Here is an 18,400-nt window from a genome sequence, read left to right as displayed (position 1 = left end):
AAAAATGCTAATCTCACAAAATAAAAAAAAAAAATAAAGAGAGTACAATACACCACCTTTTCCGTTATTCCCTGTTTCTTGGGTTGGGAGGGCGAGGGAGACACTGTGGCCGGGCCTCGGATTGTGACCCCCGCCCACTTTGCCTCCACCGCCACCCTGGCCTGCTCTTACAATGAAGTATATTTAGTTTAAAAAAAAAAAAAAAAAAAAAAAAAAAAAAAAAAAAGAAGTTCTCGTCCGATCAAAAAAAAAAAAGTTCTCGTCCGATCAAAAAAAAAAAAAGTTCTCGTCCGATCAAAAAAAAAAAAGTTCTCGTCCGATCACCGAAGTTAAGCATCATCGGGCCCGGCTAGTACTTGGATGGGTGACCGCCTGGGAAACCCGGGTGCTGTTGGCTCCCTTCCTTTTTTTTTTTTGTTATGTCGCCAGCCCAATTTTCAAACTAACTTTCTGTTGTGACAAAGATGCTTCCTTAAGCCTTTTAAACTACTGTAATGGTACGAAAATGCAGTAATTAACTCAGTTTGAGGGAGAATGTGCTAACCAAGTTTGCCAAGAAGACTTTGAAAACGACAAAACAGTACGAATCGGCAGGTGATTTCTGAAATACGTCACCGCCTATTGTTGTGTAGGAGTGTAGAGTTCCAAATTTGATTTGTAACCACGAATTTATTCCTTAGTCGTCTCGTCTCGTCTCGTCTCGTCTCGTCCCGCAGACGTTTGTCGTGCTTGCGCTGTCATATGGACCACGACCCGAGCGGCAGCGAGCGGCAGTCAAGCAAAGTCGGGACAAGTCGGGACGGGGACAGGGACAGGGATAGGAATGGTGCGAATGCACTGCAAACTACGCAGACACCTGGTGTGAGAAGAGGCGAGGCGAGGCGAGGCGAGGCGAGGCGAGGCGAGGAAGCCCACATCGCTACCAGTGGGCCCTCCAGCACGACACTGCCACACCCCGCACAGGCCCTCCGCTGAACACCAGGGACAAGATGCGTCCTCCGCTAGTGTCGAAGGCTACACGCGCCCAGCGAATGACAGGGGGTGCAACGAGCAGCAGTGCGTCTCACACACGCGGCGGTGCGCCCGCCAATTCGGCCGTCACTCTGCTGGGACGCCGGGCGCGCCTCCCCGCGCCGTCCTCGAGGAACTGGCGGTTGCGGAAGGAAGCGCTTTCGTCAAATGCGGCCGAAAACTAACATTTTGTGTGTTGGGAGAAAAGCCGAACGCGAATTCTGCCGTGCTCCTACATTAGATGAGCGCCAACGGCCATACCATGATGAATACACCGGTTCTCGTCCGATCACCGAAGTTAAGCATCATCGGGCCCGGCTAGTACTTGGATGGGTGACCGCCTGGGAAACCCGGGTGCTGTTGGCTCCCTTCCTGTTTTTTTTTTTTTTTTTGTAATGTCGCCAGCCCAATTTTCAAACTACCTTTCTGTTGTGACAAAGATGCTTCCTTAAGCCTTTTAAACTACTGTAATGGTACGAAAATGCAGTAATTAACTCAGTTTGAGGGAGAATGTGCTAACCAAGTTTGCCAAGAAGACTTTGAAAACGACAAAACAGTACGAATCGGCAGGTGATTTCTGAAATACGTCACCGCCTATTGTTGTGTAGGAGTGTAGAGTTCCAAATTTGATTTGTAACCACGAATTTATTCCTTAGTCGTCTCGTCTCGTCTCGTCTCGTCTCGTCCCGCAGACGTTTGTCGTGCTTGCGCTGTCATATGGACCACGACCCGAGCGGCAGCGAGCGGCAGTCGAGCAAAGTCGGGACAAGTCGGGACGGGGACAGGGACAGGGATAGGAATGGTGCGAATGCACTGCAAACTACGCAGACACCTGGTGTGAGAAGAGGCGAGGCGAGGCGAGGCGAGGCGAGGCGAGGAAGCCCACATCGCTACCAGTGGGCCCTCCAGCACGACACTGCCACACCCCGCACAGGCCCTCCGCTGAACACCAGGGACAAGATGCGTCCTCCGCTAGTGTCGAAGGCTGAACGCGCCCAGCGAATGACAGGGGGTGCAACGAGCAGCAGTGCGTCTCACACACGCGGCGGTGCGCCCGCCAATTCGGCCGTCACTTTGCTGGGACGCCGGGCGCGCCTCCCCGCGCCGTCCTCGAGGAACTGGCGGTTGCGGAAGGAAGCGCTTTCGTCAAATGCGGCCGAAAACTAACATTTTGTGTGTTGGGAGAAAAGCCGAACGCGAATTCTGCCGTGCTCCTACATTAGATGAGCGCCAACGGCCATACCTTGATGAATACACCGGTTCTCGTCCGATCACCGAAGTTAAGCATCATCGGGCCCGGCTAGTACTTGGATGGGTGACCGCCTGGGAAACCCGGGTGCTGTTGGCTCCCTTCCTGTTTTTTTTTTTTTGTAATGTCGCCAGCCCAATTTTCAAACTACCTTTCTGTTGTGACAAAGATGCTTCCTTAAGCCTTTTAAACTACTGTAATGGTACGAAAATGCAGTAATTAACTCAGTTTGAGGGAGAATGTGCTAACCAAGTTTGCCAAGAAGACTTTGAAAACGACAAAACAGTACGAATCGGCAGGTGATTTCTGAAATACGTCACCGCCTATTGTTGTGTAGGAATGTAGAGTTCCAAATTTGATTTGTAACCACGAATTTATTCCTTAGTCGTCTCGTCTCGTCTCGTCTCGTCCCGCAGACGTTTGTCGTGCTTGCGCTGTCATATGGACCACGACCCGAGCGGCAGCGAGCGGCAGTCGAGCAAAGTCGGGACAAGTCGGGACGGGGACAGGGACAGGGATAGGAATGGTGCGAATGCACTGCAAACTACGCAGACACCTGGTGTGAGAAGAGGCGAGGCGAGGCGAGGCGAGGCGAGGCGAGGAAGCCCACATCGCTACCAGTGGGCCCTCCAGCACGACACTGCCACACCCCGCACAGGCCCTCCGCTGAACACCAGGGACAAGATGCGTCCTCCGCTAGTGTCGAAGGCTACACGCGCCCAGCGAATGACAGGGGGTGCAACGAGCAGCAGTGCGTCTCACACACGCGGCGGTGCGCCCGCCAATTCGGCCGTCACTCTGCTGGGACGCCGGGCGCGCCTCCCCGCGCCGTCCTCGAGGAACTGGCGGTTGCGGAAGGAAGCGCTTTCGTCAAATGCGGCCGAAAACTAACATTTTGTGTGTTGGGAGAAAAGCCGAACGCGAATTCTGCCGTGCTCCTACATTAGATGAGCGCCAACGGCCATACCATGATGAATACACCGGTTCTCGTCCGATCACCGAAGTTAAGCATCATCGGGCCCGGCTAGTACTTGGATGGGTGACCGCCTGGGAAACCCGGGTGCTGTTGGCTCCCTTCCTGTTTTTTTTTTTTTTTTTGTAATGTCGCCAGCCCAATTTTCAAACTACCTTTCTGTTGTGACAAAGATGCTTCCTTAAGCCTTTTAAACTACTGTAATGGTACGAAAATGCAGTAATTAACTCAGTTTGAGGGAGAATGTGCTAACCAAGTTTGCCAAGAAGACTTTGAAAACGACAAAACAGTACGAATCGGCAGGTGATTTCTGAAATACGTCACCGCCTATTGTTGTGTAGGAGTGTAGAGTTCCAAATTTGATTTGTAACCACGAATTTATTCCTTAGTCGTCTCGTCTCGTCTCGTCTCGTCTCGTCCCGCAGACGTTTGTCGTGCTTGCGCTGTCATATGGACCACGACCCGAGCGGCAGCGAGCGGCAGTCGAGCAAAGTCGGGACAAGTCGGGACGGGGACAGGGACAGGGATAGGAATGGTGCGAATGCACTGCAAACTACGCAGACACCTGGTGTGAGAAGAGGCGAGGCGAGGCGAGGCGAGGCGAGGCGAGGAAGCCCACATCGCTACCAGTGGGCCCTCCAGCACGACACTGCCACACCCCGCACAGGCCCTCCGCTGAACACCAGGGACAAGATGCGTCCTCCGCTAGTGTCGAAGGCTGAACGCGCCCAGCGAATGACAGGGGGTGCAACGAGCAGCAGTGCGTCTCACACACGCGGCGGTGCGCCCGCCAATTCGGCCGTCACTTTGCTGGGACGCCGGGCGCGCCTCCCCGCGCCGTCCTCGAGGAACTGGCGGTTGCGGAAGGAAGCGCTTTCGTCAAATGCGGCCGAAAACTAACATTTTGTGTGTTGGGAGAAAAGCCGAACGCGAATTCTGCCGTGCTCCTACATTAGATGAGCGCCAACGGCCATACCTTGATGAATACACCGGTTCTCGTCCGATCACCGAAGTTAAGCATCATCGGGCCCGGCTAGTACTTGGATGGGTGACCGCCTGGGAAACCCGGGTGCTGTTGGCTCCCTTCCTGTTTTTTTTTTTTTGTAATGTCGCCAGCCCAATTTTCAAACTACCTTTCTGTTGTGACAAAGATGCTTCCTTAAGCCTTTTAAACTACTGTAATGGTACGAAAATGCAGTAATTAACTCAGTTTGAGGGAGAATGTGCTAACCAAGTTTGCCAAGAAGACTTTGAAAACGACAAAACAGTACGAATCGGCAGGTGATTTCTGAAATACGTCACCGCCTATTGTTGTGTAGGAATGTAGAGTTCCAAATTTGATTTGTAACCACGAATTTATTCCTTAGTCGTCTCGTCTCGTCTCGTCTCGTCCCGCAGACGTTTGTCGTGCTTGCGCTGTCATATGGACCACGACCCGAGCGGCAGCGAGCGGCAGTCGAGCAAAGTCGGGACAAGTCGGGACGGGGACAGGGACAGGGATAGGAATGGTGCGAATGCACTGCAAACTACGCAGACACCTGGTGTGAGATGAGGCGAGGCGAGGCGAGGCGAGGCGAGGCGAGGAAGCCCACATCGCTACCAGTGGGCCCTCCAGCACGACACTGCCACACCCCGCACAGGCCCTCCGCTGAACACCAGGGACAAGATGCGTCCTCCGCTAGTGTCGAAGGCTACACGCGCCCAGCGAATGACAGGGGGTGCAACGAGCAGCAGTGCGTCTCACACACGCGGCGGTGCGCCCGCCAATTCGGCCGTCACTCTGCTGGGACGCCGGGCGCGCCTCCCCGCGCCGTCCTCGAGGAACTGGCGGTTGCGGAAGGAAGCGCTTTCGTCAAATGCGGCCGAAAACTAACATTTTGTGTGTTGGGAGAAAAGCCGAACGCGAATTCTGCCGTGCTCCTACATTAGATGAGCGCCAACGGCCATACCATGATGAATACACCGGTTCTCGTCCGATCACCGAAGTTAAGCATCATCGGGCCCGGCTAGTACTTGGATGGGTGACCGCCTGGGAAACCCGGGTGCTGTTGGCTCCCTTCCTGTCTTTTTTTTTTTTTTTTGTAATGTCGCCAGCCCAATTTTCAAACTACCTTTCTGTTGTGACAAAGATGCTTCCTTAAGCCTTTTAAACTACTGTAATGGTACGAAAATGCAGTAATTAACTCAGTTTGAGGGAGAATGTGCTAACCAAGTTTGCCAAGAAGACTTTGAAAACGACAAAACAGTACGAATCGGCAGGTGATTTCTGAAATACGTCACCGCCTATTGTTGTGTAGGAGTGTAGAGTTCCAAATTTGATTTGTAACCACGAATTTATTCCTTAGTCGTCTCGTCTCGTCTCGTCTCGTCTCGTCCCGCAGACGTTTGTCGTGCTTGCGCTGTCATATGGACCACGACCCGAGCGGCAGCGAGCGGCAGTCGAGCAAAGTCGGGACAAGTCGGGACGGGGGCAGGGACAGGGATAGGAATGGTGCGAATGCACTGCAAACACCGCAGACACCTGGTGTGAGGCGAGGCGAGGCGTGGCGAGGCGAGGCGAGGAAGCCCACATCGCTACCAGTGGGCCTTCCAGCACGACACTGCCACACCCCGCACAGGCCCTCCGCTGAACACCAGGGACAAGATGCGTCCTCCGCTAGTGTCGAAGGCTACACGCGCCCAGCGAATGACAGGGGGTGCAACGAGCAGCAGTGCGTCTCACACACGCGGCGGTGCGCCCGCCAATTCGGCCGTCACTCTGCTGGGACGCCGGGCGCGCCTCCCCGCGCCGTCCTCGAGGAACTGGCGGTTGCGGAAGGAAGCGCTTTCGTCAAATGCGGCCGAAAACTAACATTTTGTGTGTGTGAGAAAAGCCGAACGCGAATTCTGCCGTGCTCCTACATTAGATGAGCGCCAACGGCCATACCATGATGAAACACCGGTTCTCGTCCGATCACCGAAGTTAAGCATCATCGGCCCGGCTAGTACTTGGATGGGTGACCGCCTGGGTCAACCCGGGTGCTGTTGGCTCCCTTCCCGTTTTTTTTTTTTTGTTATGTTGCCAGCCCAATTTTCAAACTACGTTTCTGTTGTGACAAAGATGCTTACTTAAGCCTTTTAAACTACTGTAATGGTACGAAAATGCAGTAATTAACTCAGTTTGAGGGAGAATGTGCTAACCAAGTTTGCCAAGAAGACTTTGAAAACGACAAAGCAGTACGAATTGGCAGGTGATTTCTGAAATACGTCACCGCCTATTGTTGTGTAGGAATGTAGAGTTCCAAATTTGATTTGTAACCACGAATTTATTCCTTAGTCGTCTCGTCTCGTCTCGTCTCGTCCCGCAGACGTTTGTCGTGCTTGCGCTGTCATATGGACCACGACCCGAGCGGCAGCGAGCGGCAGTCGAGCAAAGTCGGGACAAGTCGGGACGGGGGCAGGGACAGGGATAGGAATGGTGCGAATGCACTGCAAACACCGCAGACACCTGGTGTGAGGCGAGGCGAGGCGTGGCGAGGCGAGGCGAGGAAGCCCACATCGCTACCAGTGGGCCTTCCAGCACGACACTGCCACACCCCGCACAGGCCCTCCGCTGAACACCAGGGACAAGATGCGTCCTCCGCTAGTGTCGAAGGCTGAACGCGCCCAGCGAATGACAGGGGGTGCAACGAGCAGCAGTGCGTCTCACACACGCGGCGGTGCGCCCGCCAATTCGGCCGTCACTCTGCTGGGATGCCGGGCGCGCCTCCCCGCGCCGTCCTCGAGGAACTGGCGGTTGCGGAAGGAAGCGCTTTCGTCAAATGCGGCCGAAAACTAACATTTTGTGTGTTGGGAGAAAAGCCGAACGCGAATTCTGCCGTGCTGCTACATTAGTTGAGCGCCAACGGCCATAACATGATGAATACACCGGTTCTCGTCCGATCACCGAAGTTAAGCATCATCGGGCCCGGCTAGTACTTGGATGGGTGACCGCCTGGGAAACCCGGGTGCTGTTGGCTCCCTTCCTGTTTTTTTTTTTTGTGATGTCGCCAGCCCAATTTTCAAACTACCTTTCTGTTGTGACAAAGATGCTTCCTTAAGCCTTTTAAACTACTGTAATGGTACGAAAATGCAGTAATTAACTCAGTTTGAGGGAGAATGTGCTAACCAAGTTTGCCAAGAAGACTTTGAAAACGACAAAACAGTACGAATCGGCAGGTGATTTCTGAAATACGTCACCGCCTATTGTTGTGTAGGAATGTAGAGTTCCAAATTTGATTTGTAACCACGAATTTATTCCTTAGTCGTCTCGTCTCGTCTCGTCTCGTCTCGTCCCGCAGACGTTTGTCGTGCTTGCGCTGTCATATGGACCACGACCCGAGCGGCAGCGAGCGGCAGTCGAGCAAAGTCGGGACAAGTCGGGACGGGGACAGGGACAGGGATAGGAATGGTGCGAATGCACTGCAAACTACGCAGACACCTGGTGTGAGAAGAGGCGAGGCGAGGCGAGGCGAGGCGAGGCGAGGAAGCCCACATCGCTACCAGTGGGCCCTCCAGCACGACACTGCCACACCCCGCACAGGCCCTCCGCTGAACACCAGGGACAAGATGCGTCCTCCGCTAGTGTCGAAGGCTGAACGCGCCCAGCGAATGACAGGGGGTGCAACGAGCAGCAGTGCGTCTCACACACGCGGCGGTGCGCCCGCCAATTCGGCCGTCACTTTGCTGGGACGCCGGGCGCGCCTCCCCGCGCCGTCCTCGAGGAACTGGCGGTTGCGGAAGGAAGCGCTTTCGTCAAATGCGGCCGAAAACTAACATTTTGTGTGTTGGGAGAAAAGCCGAACGCGAATTCTGCCGTGCTCCTACATTAGATGAGCGCCAACGGCCATACCTTGATGAATACACCGGTTCTCGTCCGATCACCGAAGTTAAGCATCATCGGGCCCGGCTAGTACTTGGATGGGTGACCGCCTGGGGAAACCCGGGTGCTGTTGGCTCCCTTCCTGTTTTTTTTTTTTGTAATGTCGCCAGCCCAATTTTCAAACTACCTTTCTGTTGTGACAAAGATGCTTCCTTAAGCCTTTTAAACTACTGTAATGGTACGAAAATGCAGTAATTAACTCAGTTTGAGGGAGAATGTGCTAACCAAGTTTGCCAAGAAGACTTTGAAAACGACAAAACAGTACGAATCGGCAGGTGATTTCTGAAATACGTCACCGCCTATTGTTGTGTAGGAATGTAGAGTTCCTAATTTGATTTGTAACCACGAATTTATTCCTTAGTCGTCTCGTCTCGTCTCGTCTCGTCCCGCAGACGTTTGTCGTGCTTGCGCTGTCATATGGACCACGACCCGAGCGGCAGCGAGCGGCAGTCGAGCAAAGTCGGGACAAGTCGGGACGGGGGCAGGGACAGGGATAGGAATGGTGCGAATGCACTGCAAACACCGCAGACACCTGGTGTGAGGCGAGGCGAGGCGTGGCGAGGCGAGGCGAGGAAGCCCACATCGCTACCAGTGGGCCTTCCAGCACGACACTGCCACACCCCGCACAGGCCCTCCGCTGAACACCAGGGACAAGATGCGTCCTCCGCTAGTGTCGAAGGCTACACGCGCCCAGCGAATGACAGGGGGTGCAACGAGCAGCAGTGCGTCTCACACACGCGGCGGTGCGCCCGCCAATTCGGCCGTCACTCTGCTGGGACGCCGGGCGCGCCTCCCCGCGCCGTCCTCGAGGAACTGGCGGTTGCGGAAGGAAGCGCTTTCGTCAAATGCGGCCGAAAACTAACATTTTGTGTGTGTGAGAAAAGCCGAACGCGAATTCTGCCGTGCTCCTACATTAGATGAGCGCCAACGGCCATACCATGATGAAACACCGGTTCTCGTCCGATCACCGAAGTTAAGCATCATCGGCCCGGCTAGTACTTGGATGGGTGACCGCCTGGGTCAACCCGGGTGCTGTTGGCTCCCTTCCCGTTTTTTTTTTTTTGTTATGTTGCCAGCCCAATTTTCAAACTACGTTTCTGTTGTGACAAAGATGCTTACTTAAGCCTTTTAAACTACTGTAATGGTACGAAAATGCAGTAATTAACTCAGTTTGAGGGAGAATGTGCTAACCAAGTTTGCCAAGAAGACTTTGAAAACGACAAAGCAGTACGAATTGGCAGGTGATTTCTGAAATACGTCACCGCCTATTGTTGTGTAGGAATGTAGAGTTCCAAATTTGATTTGTAACCACGAATTTATTCCTTAGTCGTCTCGTCTCGTCTCGTCTCGTCCCGCAGACGTTTGTCGTGCTTGCGCTGTCATATGGACCACGACCCGAGCGGCAGCGAGCGGCAGTCGAGCAAAGTCGGGACAAGTCGGGACGGGGGCAGGGACAGGGATAGGAATGGTGCGAATGCACTGCAAACACCGCAGACACCTGGTGTGAGGCGAGGCGAGGCGTGGCGAGGCGAGGCGAGGAAGCCCACATCGCTACCAGTGGGCCTTCCAGCACGACACTGCCACACCCCGCACAGGCCCTCCGCTGAACACCAGGGACAAGATGCGTCCTCCGCTAGTGTCGAAGGCTGAACGCGCCCAGCGAATGACAGGGGGTGCAACGAGCAGCAGTGCGTCTCACACACGCGGCGGTGCGCCCGCCAATTCGGCCGTCACTTTGCTGGGACGCCGGGCGCGCCTCCCCGCGCCGTCCTCGAGGAACTGGCGGTTGCGGAAGGAAGCGCTTTCGTCAAATGCGGCCGAAAACTAACATTTTGTGTGTTGGGAGAAAAGCCGAACGCGAATTCTGCCGTGCTGCTACATTAGATGAGCGCCAACGGCCATAACATGATGAATACACCGGTTCTCGTCCGATCACCGAAGTTAAGCATCATCGGGCCCGGCTAGTACTTGGATGGGTGACCGCCTGGGAAACCCGGGTGCTGTTGGCTCCCTTCCTGTTTTTTTTTTTTGTGATGTCGCCAGCCCAATTTTCAAACTACCTTTCTGTTGTGACAAAGATGCTTCCTTAAGCCTTTTAAACTACTGTAATGGTACGAAAATGCAGTAATTAACTCAGTTTGAGGGAGAATGTGCTAACCAAGTTTGCCAAGAAGACTTTGAAAACGACAAAACAGTACGAATCGGCAGGTGATTTCTGAAATACGTCACCGCCTATTGTTGTGTAGGAATGTAGAGTTCCAAATTTGATTTGTAACCACGAATTTATTCCTTAGTCGTCTCGTCTCGTCTCGTCTCGTCTCGTCCCGCAGACGTTTGTCGTGCTTGCGCTGTCATATGGACCACGACCCGAGCGGCAGCGAGCGGCAGTCGAGCAAAGTCGGGACAAGTCGGGACGGGGACAGGGACAGGGATAGGAATGGTGCGAATGCACTGCAAACTACGCAGACACCTGGTGTGAGAAGAGGCGAGGCGAGGCGAGGCGAGGCGAGGCGAGGAAGCCCACATCGCTACCAGTGGGCCCTCCAGCACGACACTGCCACACCCCGCACAGGCCCTCCGCTGAACACCAGGGACAAGATGCGTCCTCCGCTAGTGTCGAAGGCTGAACGCGCCCAGCGAATGACAGGGGGTGCAACGAGCAGCAGTGCGTCTCACACACGCGGCGGTGCGCCCGCCAATTCGGCCGTCACTTTGCTGGGACGCCGGGCGCGCCTCCCCGCGCCGTCCTCGAGGAACTGGCGGTTGCGGAAGGAAGCGCTTTCGTCAAATGCGGCCGAAAACTAACATTTTGTGTGTTGGGAGAAAAGCCGAACGCGAATTCTGCCGTGCTCCTACATTAGATGAGCGCCAACGGCCATACCTTGATGAATACACCGGTTCTCGTCCGATCACCGAAGTTAAGCATCATCGGGCCCGGCTAGTACTTGGATGGGTGACCGCCTGGGGAAACCCGGGTGCTGTTGGCTCCCTTCCTGTTTTTTTTTTTTTGTAATGTCGCCAGCCCAATTTTCAAACTACCTTTCTGTTGTGACAAAGATGCTTCCTTAAGCCTTTTAAACTACTGTAATGGTACGAAAATGCAGTAATTAACTCAGTTTGAGGGAGAATGTGCTAACCAAGTTTGCCAAGAAGACTTTGAAAACGACAAAACAGTACGAATCGGCAGGTGATTTCTGAAATACGTCACCGCCTATTGTTGTGTAGGAATGTAGAGTTCCTAATTTGATTTGTAACCACGAATTTATTCCTTAGTCGTCTCGTCTCGTCTCGTCTCGTCCCGCAGACGTTTGTCGTGCTTGCGCTGTCATATGGACCACGACCCGAGCGGCAGCGAGCGGCAGTCGAGCAAAGTCGGGACAAGTCGGGACGGGGACAGGGACAGGGATAGGAATGGTGCGAATGCACTGCAAACTACGCAGACACCTGGTGTGAGATGAGGCGAGGCGAGGCGAGGCGAGGCGAGGCGAGGAAGCCCACATCGCTACCAGTGGGCCCTCCAGCACGACACTGCCACACCCCGCACAGGCCCTCCGCTGAACACCAGGGACAAGATGCGTCCTCCGCTAGTGTCGAAGGCTACACGCGCCCAGCGAATGACAGGGGGTGCAACGAGCAGCAGTGCGTCTCACACACGCGGCGGTGCGCCCGCCAATTCGGCCGTCACTCTGCTGGGACGCCGGGCGCGCCTCCCCGCGCCGTCCTCGAGGAACTGGCGGTTGCGGAAGGAAGCGCTTTCGTCAAATGCGGCCGAAAACTAACATTTTGTGTGTTGGGAGAAAAGCCGAACGCGAATTCTGCCGTGCTGCTACATTAGCTGAGCGCCAACGGCCATACCATGATGAATACACCGGTTCTCGTCCGATCACCGAAGTTAAGCATCATCGGGCCCGGCTAGTACTTGGATGGGTGACCGCCTGGGAAACCCGGGTGCTGTTGGCTCCCTTCCTGTTTTTTTTTTTTGTAATGTCGCCAGCCCAATTTTCAAACTACCTTTCTGTTGTGACAAAGATGCTTCCTTAAGCCTTTTAAACTACTGTAATGGTACGAAAATGCAGTAATTAACTCAGTTTGAGGGAGAATGTGCTAACCAAGTTTGCCAAGAAGACTTTGAAAACGACAAAACAGTACGAATCGGCAGGTGATTTCTGAAATACGTCACCGCCTATTGTTGTGTAGGAGTGTAGAGTTCCAAATTTGATTTGTAACCACGAATTTGTTCCTTAGTCGTCTCGTCTCGTCTCGTCTCGTCTCGTCCCGCAGACGTTTGTCGTGCTTGCGCTGTCATATGGACTACGACCCGAGCGGCAGCGAGCGGCAGTCGAGCAAAGTCGGGACAAGTCGGGACGGGGGCAGGGACAGGGATAGGAATGGTGCGAATGCACTGCAAACTACGCAGACACCTGGTGTGAGAAGAGGCGAGGCGAGGCGAGGCGAAGCGAGGCGAGGAAGCCCACATCGCTACCAGTGGGCCCTCCAGCACGACACTGCCACACCCCGCACAGGCCCTCCGCTGAACACCAGGGACAAGATGCGTCCTCCGCTAGTGTCGAAGGCTACACGCGCCCAGCGAATGACAGGGGGTGCAACGAGCAGCAGTGCGTCTCACACACGCGGCGGTGCGCCCGCCAATTCGGCCGTCACTCTGCTGGGACGCCGGGCGCGCCTCCCCGCGCCGTCCTCGAGGAACTGGCGATTGCGGAAGGAAGCGCTTTCGTCAAATGCGGCTGAAAACTAACATTTTGTGTGTTGGGAGAAAAGCCGAACGCGAATTCTGCCGTGCTGCTACATTAGATGAACGCCAACGGCCATACCATGATGAATACACCGGTTCTCGTCCGATCACCGAAGTTAAGCGTCATCGGGCCCGGCTAGTACTTGGATAGGTGACCGCCTGGGTCAACCCGGGTGCTGTTGGCTCCCTTCCCGTTTTTTTTTTTTTTTGTAATGTCGCCAGCCCAATTTTCAAACTACCTTTCTGTTGTGACAAAGATGCTTCCTTAAGCCTTTTAAACTACTGTAATGGTACGAAAATGCAGTAATTAACTCAGTTTGAGGGAGAATGTGCTAACCAAGTTTGCCAAGAAGACTTTGAAAACGACAAAACAGTACGAATCGGCAGGTGATTTCTGAAATACGTCACCGCCTATTGTTGTGTAGGAATGTAGAGTTCCTAATTTGATTTGTAACCACGAATTTATTCCTTAGTCGTCTCGTCTCGTCTCGTCTCGTCCCGCAGACGTTTGTCGTGCTTGCGCTGTCATATGGACCACGACCCGAGCGGCAGCGAGCGGCAGTCGAGCAAAGTCGGGACAAGTCGGGACGGGGACAGGGACAGGGATAGGAATGGTGCGAATGCACTGCAAACTACGCAGACACCTGGTGTGAGATGAGGCGAGGCGAGGCGAGGCGAGGCGAGGCGAGGAAGCCCACATCGCTACCAGTGGGCCCTCCAGCACGACACTGCCACACCCCGCACAGGCCCTCCGCTGAACACCAGGGACAAGATGCGTCCTCCGCTAGTGTCGAAGGCTACACGCGCCCAGCGAATGACAGGGGGTGCAACGAGCAGCAATGCGTCTCACACACGCGGCGGTGCGCCCGCCAATTCGGCCGTCACTCTGCTGGGACGCCGGGCGCGCCTCCCCGCGCCGTCCTCGAGGAACTGGCGGTTGCGGAAGGAAGCGCTTTCGTCAAATGCGGCCGAAAACTAACATTTTGTGTGTTGGGAGAAAAGCCGAACGCGAATTCTGCCGTGCTGCTACATTAGCTGAGCGCCAACGGCCATACCATGATGAATACACCGGTTCTCGTCCGATCACCGAAGTTAAGCATCATCGGGCCCGGCTAGTACTTGGATGGGTGACCGCCTGGGAAACCCGGGTGCTGTTGGCTCCCTTCCTGTTTTTTTTTTTTGTAATGTCGCCAGCCCAATTTTCAAACTACCTTTCTGTTGTGACAAAGATGCTTCCTTAAGCCTTTTAAACTACTGTAATGGTACGAAAATGCAGTAATTAACTCAGTTTGAGGGAGAATGTGCTAACCAAGTTTGCCAAGAAGACTTTGAAAACGACAAAACAGTACGAATCGGCAGGTGATTTCTGAAATACGTCACCGCCTATTGTTGTGTAGGAATGTAGAGTTCCTAATTTGATTTGTAACCACGAATTTATTCCTTAGTCGTCTCGTCTCGTCTCGTCTCGTCCCGCAGACGTTTGTCGTGCTTGCGCTGTCATATGGACCACGACCCGAGCGGCAGCGAGCGGCAGTCGAGCAAAGTCGGGACAAGTCGGGACGGGGACAGGGACAGGGATAGGAATGGTGCGAATGCACTGCAAACTACGCAGACACCTGGTGTGAGATGAGGCGAGGCGAGGCGAGGCGAGGCGAGGCGAGGAAGCCCACATCGCTACCAGTGGGCCCTCCAGCACGACACTGCCACACCCCGCACAGGCCCTCCGCTGAACACCAGGGACAAGATGCGTCCTCCGCTAGTGTCGAAGGCTACACGCGCCCAGCGAATGACAGGGGGTGCAACGAGCAGCAGTGCGTCTCACACACGCGGCGGTGCGCCCGCCAATTCGGCCGTCACTCTGCTGGGACGCCGGGCGCGCCTCCCCGCGCCGTCCTCGAGGAACTGGCGGTTGCGGAAGGAAGCGCTTTCGTCAAATGCGGCCGAAAACTAACATTTTGTGTGTTGGGAGAAAAGCCGAACGCGAATTCTGCCGTGCTGCTACATTAGCTGAGCGCCAACGGCCATACCATGATGAATACACCGGTTCTCGTCCGATCACCGAAGTTAAGCATCATCGGGCCCGGCTAGTACTTGGATGGGTGACCGCCTGGGAAACCCGGGTGCTGTTGGCTCCCTTCCTGTTTTTTTTTTTTGTAATGTCGCCAGCCCAATTTTCAAACTACCTTTCTGTTGTGACAAAGATGCTTCCTTAAGCCTTTTAAACTACTGTAATGGTACGAAAATGCAGTAATTAACTCAGTTTGAGGGAGAATGTGCTAACCAAGTTTGCCAAGAAGACTTTGAAAACGACAAAACAGTACGAATCGGCAGGTGATTTCTGAAATACGTCACCGCCTATTGTTGTGTAGGAGTGTAGAGTTCCAAATTTGATTTGTAACCACGAATTTGTTCCTTAGTCGTCTCGTCTCGTCTCGTCTCGTCTCGTCCCGCAGACGTTTGTCGTGCTTGCGCTGTCATATGGACTACGACCCGAGCGGCAGCGAGCGGCAGTCGAGCAAAGTCGGGACAAGTCGGGACGGGGGCAGGGACAGGGATAGGAATGGTGCGAATGCACTGCAAACTACGCAGACACCTGGTGTGAGAAGAGGCGAGGCGAGGCGAGGCGAAGCGAGGCGAGGAAGCCCACATCGCTACCAGTGGGCCCTCCAGCACGACACTGCCACACCCCGCACAGGCCCTCCGCTGAACACCAGGGACAAGATGCGTCCTCCGCTAGTGTCGAAGGCTACACGCGCCCAGCGAATGACAGGGGGTGCAACGAGCAGCAGTGCGTCTCACACACGCGGCGGTGCGCCCGCCAATTCGGCCGTCACTCTGCTGGGACGCCGGGCGCGCCTCCCCGCGCCGTCCTCGAGGAACTGGCGATTGCGGAAGGAAGCGCTTTCGTCAAATGCGGCTGAAAACTAACATTTTGTGTGTTGGGAGAAAAGCCGAACGCGAATTCTGCCGTGCTGCTACATTAGATGAACGCCAACGGCCATACCATGATGAATACACCGGTTCTCGTCCGATCACCGAAGTTAAGCGTCATCGGGCCCGGCTAGTACTTGGATAGGTGACCGCCTGGGTCAACCCGGGTGCTGTTGGCTCCCTTCCCGTTTTTTTTTTTTTTTGTAATGTCGCCAGCCCAATTTTCAAACTACCTTTCTGTTGTGACAAAGATGCTTCCTTAAGCCTTTTAAACTACTGTAATGGTACGAAAATGCAGTAATTAACTCAGTTTGAGGGAGAATGTGCTAACCAAGTTTGCCAAGAAGACTTTGAAAACGACAAAACAGTACGAATCGGCAGGTGATTTCTGAAATACGTCACCGCCTATTGTTGTGTAGGAATGTAGAGTTCCTAATTTGATTTGTAACCACGAATTTATTCCTTAGTCGTCTCGTCTCGTCTCGTCTCGTCCCGCAGACGTTTGTCGTGCTTGCGCTGTCATATGGACCACGACCCGAGCGGCAGCGAGCGGCAGTCGAGCAAAGTCGGGACAAGTCGGGACGGGGACAGGGACAGGGATAGGAATGGTGCGAATGCACTGCAAACTACGCAGACACCTGGTGTGAGATGAGGCGAGGCGAGGCGAGGCGAGGCGAGGCGAGGAAGCCCACATCGCTACCAGTGGGCCCTCCAGCACGACACTGCCACACCCCGCACAGGCCCTCCGCTGAACACCAGGGACAAGATGCGTCCTCCGCTAGTGTCGAAGGCTACACGCGCCCAGCGAATGACAGGGGGTGCAACGAGCAGCAATGCGTCTCACACACGCGGCGGTGCGCCCGCCAATTCGGCCGTCACTCTGCTGGGACGCCGGGCGCGCCTCCCCGCGCCGTCCTCGAGGAACTGGCGGTTGCGGAAGGAAGCGCTTTCGTCAAATGCGGCCGAAAACTAACATTTTGTGTGTTGGGAGAAAAGCCGAACGCGAATTCTGCCGTGCTGCTACATTAGCTGAGCGCCAACGGCCATACCATGATGAATACACCGGTTCTCGTCCGATCACCGAAGTTAAGCATCATCGGGCCCGGCTAGTACTTGGATGGGTGACCGCCTGGGAAACCCGGGTGCTGTTGGCTCCCTTCCTGTTTTTTTTTTTTGTAATGTCGCCAGCCCAATTTTCAAACTACCTTTCTGTTGTGACAAAGATGCTTCCTTAAGCCTTTTAAACTACTGTAATGGTACGAAAATGCAGTAATTAACTCAGTTTGAGGGAGAATGTGCTAACCAAGTTTGCCAAGAAGACTTTGAAAACGACAAAACAGTACGAATCGGCAGGTGATTTCTGAAATACGTCACCGCCTATTGTTGTGTAGGAGTGTAGAGTTCCAAATTTGATTTGTAACCACGAATTTGTTCCTTAGTCGTCTCGTCTCGTCTCGTCTCGTCTCGTCCCGCAGACGTTTGTCGTGCTTGCGCTGTCATATGGACTACGACCCGAGCGGCAGCGAGCGGCAGTCGAGCAAAGTCGGGACAAGTCGGGACGGGGGCAGGGACAGGGATAGGAATGGTGCGAATGCACTGCAAACTACGCAGACACCTGGTGTGAGAAGAGGCGAGGCGAGGCGAGGCGAAGCGAGGCGAGGAAGCCCACATCGCTACCAGTGGGCCCTCCAGCACGACACTGCCACACCCCGCACAGGCCCTCCGCTGAACACCAGGGACAAGATGCGTCCTCCGCTAGTGTCGAAGGCTACACGCGCCCAGCGAATGACAGGGGGTGCAACGAGCAGCAGTGCGTCTCACACACGCGGCGGTGCGCCCGCCAATTCGGCCGTCACTCTGCTGGGACGCCGGGCGCGCCTCCCCGCGCCGTCCTCGAGGAACTGGCGATTGCGGAAGGAAGCGCTTTCGTCAAATGCGGCTGAAAACTAACATTTTGTGTGTTGGGAGAAAAGCCGAACGCGAATTCTGCCGTGCTGCTACATTAGATGAACGCCAACGGCCATACCATGATGAATACACCGGTTCTCGTCCGATCACCGAAGTTAAGCGTCATCGGGCCCGGCTAGTACTTGGATAGGTGACCGCCTGGGTCAACCCGGGTGCTGTTGGCTCCCTTCCCGTTTTTTTTTTTTTTTGTAATGTCGCCAGCCCAATTTTCAAACTACCTTTCTGTTGTGACAAAGATGCTTCCTTAAGCCTTTTAAACTACTGTAATGGTACGAAAATGCAGTAATTAACTCAGTTTGAGGGAGAATGTGCTAACCAAGTTTGCCAAGAAGACTTTGAAAACGACAAAACAGTACGAATCGGCAGGTGATTTCTGAAATACGTCACCGCCTATTGTTGTGTAGGAGTGTAGAGTTCCAAATTTGATTTGTAACCACGAATTTGTTCCTTAGTCGTCTCGTCTCGTCTCGTCTCGTCTCGTCCCGCAGACGTTTGTCGTGCTTGCGCTGTCATATGGACTACGACCCGAGCGGCAGCGAGCGGCAGTCGAGCAAAGTCGGGACAAGTCGGGACGGGGGCAGGGACAGGGATAGGAATGGTGCGAATGCACTGCAA

At 54.4% G+C, this 18,400-nt stretch overlaps 16 non-coding genes and 2 pseudogenes across 16 annotated transcripts; all 18 read left to right on the top strand.

The window, feature by feature from the left end:
- Positions 1-1,258: 1,258 nt before the first annotated feature.
- LOC126155538 (5S ribosomal RNA) lies at positions 1,259-1,377 on the top strand. Its single transcript, XR_007532994.1, has one exon. It is a non-coding gene; the product is annotated as a 5S ribosomal RNA (ribosomal RNA).
- Positions 1,378-2,240: 863 nt separating this feature from the next.
- On the top strand, positions 2,241-2,359 carry LOC126155731 (5S ribosomal RNA). Its single transcript, XR_007533173.1, has one exon. It is a non-coding gene; the product is annotated as a 5S ribosomal RNA (ribosomal RNA).
- Positions 2,360-3,213: 854 nt separating this feature from the next.
- LOC126155536 (5S ribosomal RNA) lies at positions 3,214-3,332 on the top strand. The gene has a single exon (XR_007532992.1). It is a non-coding gene; the product is annotated as a 5S ribosomal RNA (ribosomal RNA).
- Positions 3,333-4,195: 863 nt separating this feature from the next.
- On the top strand, positions 4,196-4,314 carry LOC126155730 (5S ribosomal RNA). The gene has a single exon (XR_007533172.1). It is a non-coding gene; the product is annotated as a 5S ribosomal RNA (ribosomal RNA).
- An 854-nt stretch (positions 4,315-5,168) lies between these two features.
- LOC126155535 (5S ribosomal RNA) lies at positions 5,169-5,287 on the top strand. The gene has a single exon (XR_007532991.1). It is a non-coding gene; the product is annotated as a 5S ribosomal RNA (ribosomal RNA).
- An 858-nt stretch (positions 5,288-6,145) lies between these two features.
- Positions 6,146-6,263, top strand: LOC126155404 (5S ribosomal RNA; annotated as a pseudogene).
- An 849-nt stretch (positions 6,264-7,112) lies between these two features.
- LOC126154850 (5S ribosomal RNA) lies at positions 7,113-7,231 on the top strand. The gene has a single exon (XR_007532382.1). It is a non-coding gene; the product is annotated as a 5S ribosomal RNA (ribosomal RNA).
- An 858-nt stretch (positions 7,232-8,089) lies between these two features.
- On the top strand, positions 8,090-8,209 carry LOC126155021 (5S ribosomal RNA). Its single transcript, XR_007532541.1, has one exon. It is a non-coding gene; the product is annotated as a 5S ribosomal RNA (ribosomal RNA).
- Positions 8,210-9,056: 847 nt separating this feature from the next.
- On the top strand, positions 9,057-9,174 carry LOC126155403 (5S ribosomal RNA; annotated as a pseudogene).
- Positions 9,175-10,023: 849 nt separating this feature from the next.
- Positions 10,024-10,142, top strand: LOC126154849 (5S ribosomal RNA). Its single transcript, XR_007532381.1, has one exon. It is a non-coding gene; the product is annotated as a 5S ribosomal RNA (ribosomal RNA).
- Positions 10,143-11,000: 858 nt separating this feature from the next.
- Positions 11,001-11,120, top strand: LOC126155020 (5S ribosomal RNA). Its single transcript, XR_007532540.1, has one exon. It is a non-coding gene; the product is annotated as a 5S ribosomal RNA (ribosomal RNA).
- Positions 11,121-11,974: 854 nt separating this feature from the next.
- LOC126155534 (5S ribosomal RNA) lies at positions 11,975-12,093 on the top strand. Its single transcript, XR_007532990.1, has one exon. It is a non-coding gene; the product is annotated as a 5S ribosomal RNA (ribosomal RNA).
- An 858-nt stretch (positions 12,094-12,951) lies between these two features.
- LOC126155369 (5S ribosomal RNA) lies at positions 12,952-13,071 on the top strand. Its single transcript, XR_007532866.1, has one exon. It is a non-coding gene; the product is annotated as a 5S ribosomal RNA (ribosomal RNA).
- An 856-nt stretch (positions 13,072-13,927) lies between these two features.
- On the top strand, positions 13,928-14,046 carry LOC126155533 (5S ribosomal RNA). Its single transcript, XR_007532989.1, has one exon. It is a non-coding gene; the product is annotated as a 5S ribosomal RNA (ribosomal RNA).
- Positions 14,047-14,899: 853 nt separating this feature from the next.
- Positions 14,900-15,018, top strand: LOC126155532 (5S ribosomal RNA). Its single transcript, XR_007532988.1, has one exon. It is a non-coding gene; the product is annotated as a 5S ribosomal RNA (ribosomal RNA).
- Positions 15,019-15,876: 858 nt separating this feature from the next.
- LOC126155367 (5S ribosomal RNA) lies at positions 15,877-15,996 on the top strand. The gene has a single exon (XR_007532865.1). It is a non-coding gene; the product is annotated as a 5S ribosomal RNA (ribosomal RNA).
- Positions 15,997-16,852: 856 nt separating this feature from the next.
- LOC126155531 (5S ribosomal RNA) lies at positions 16,853-16,971 on the top strand. The gene has a single exon (XR_007532987.1). It is a non-coding gene; the product is annotated as a 5S ribosomal RNA (ribosomal RNA).
- An 858-nt stretch (positions 16,972-17,829) lies between these two features.
- Positions 17,830-17,949, top strand: LOC126155366 (5S ribosomal RNA). Its single transcript, XR_007532864.1, has one exon. It is a non-coding gene; the product is annotated as a 5S ribosomal RNA (ribosomal RNA).
- The last annotated feature ends 451 nt before the right edge of the window (positions 17,950-18,400 follow it).

This window comes from Schistocerca cancellata, unplaced genomic scaffold (genome assembly GCF_023864275.1).
Source record: "Schistocerca cancellata isolate TAMUIC-IGC-003103 unplaced genomic scaffold, iqSchCanc2.1 HiC_scaffold_1100, whole genome shotgun sequence".
In the NCBI taxonomy this organism is placed as follows: Eukaryota; Metazoa; Arthropoda; class Insecta; order Orthoptera; family Acrididae; genus Schistocerca; species Schistocerca cancellata.
The sequence above is the reverse complement of the archived record's forward strand: the minus strand, read 5'-3'. Positions and strand labels throughout refer to the sequence as shown.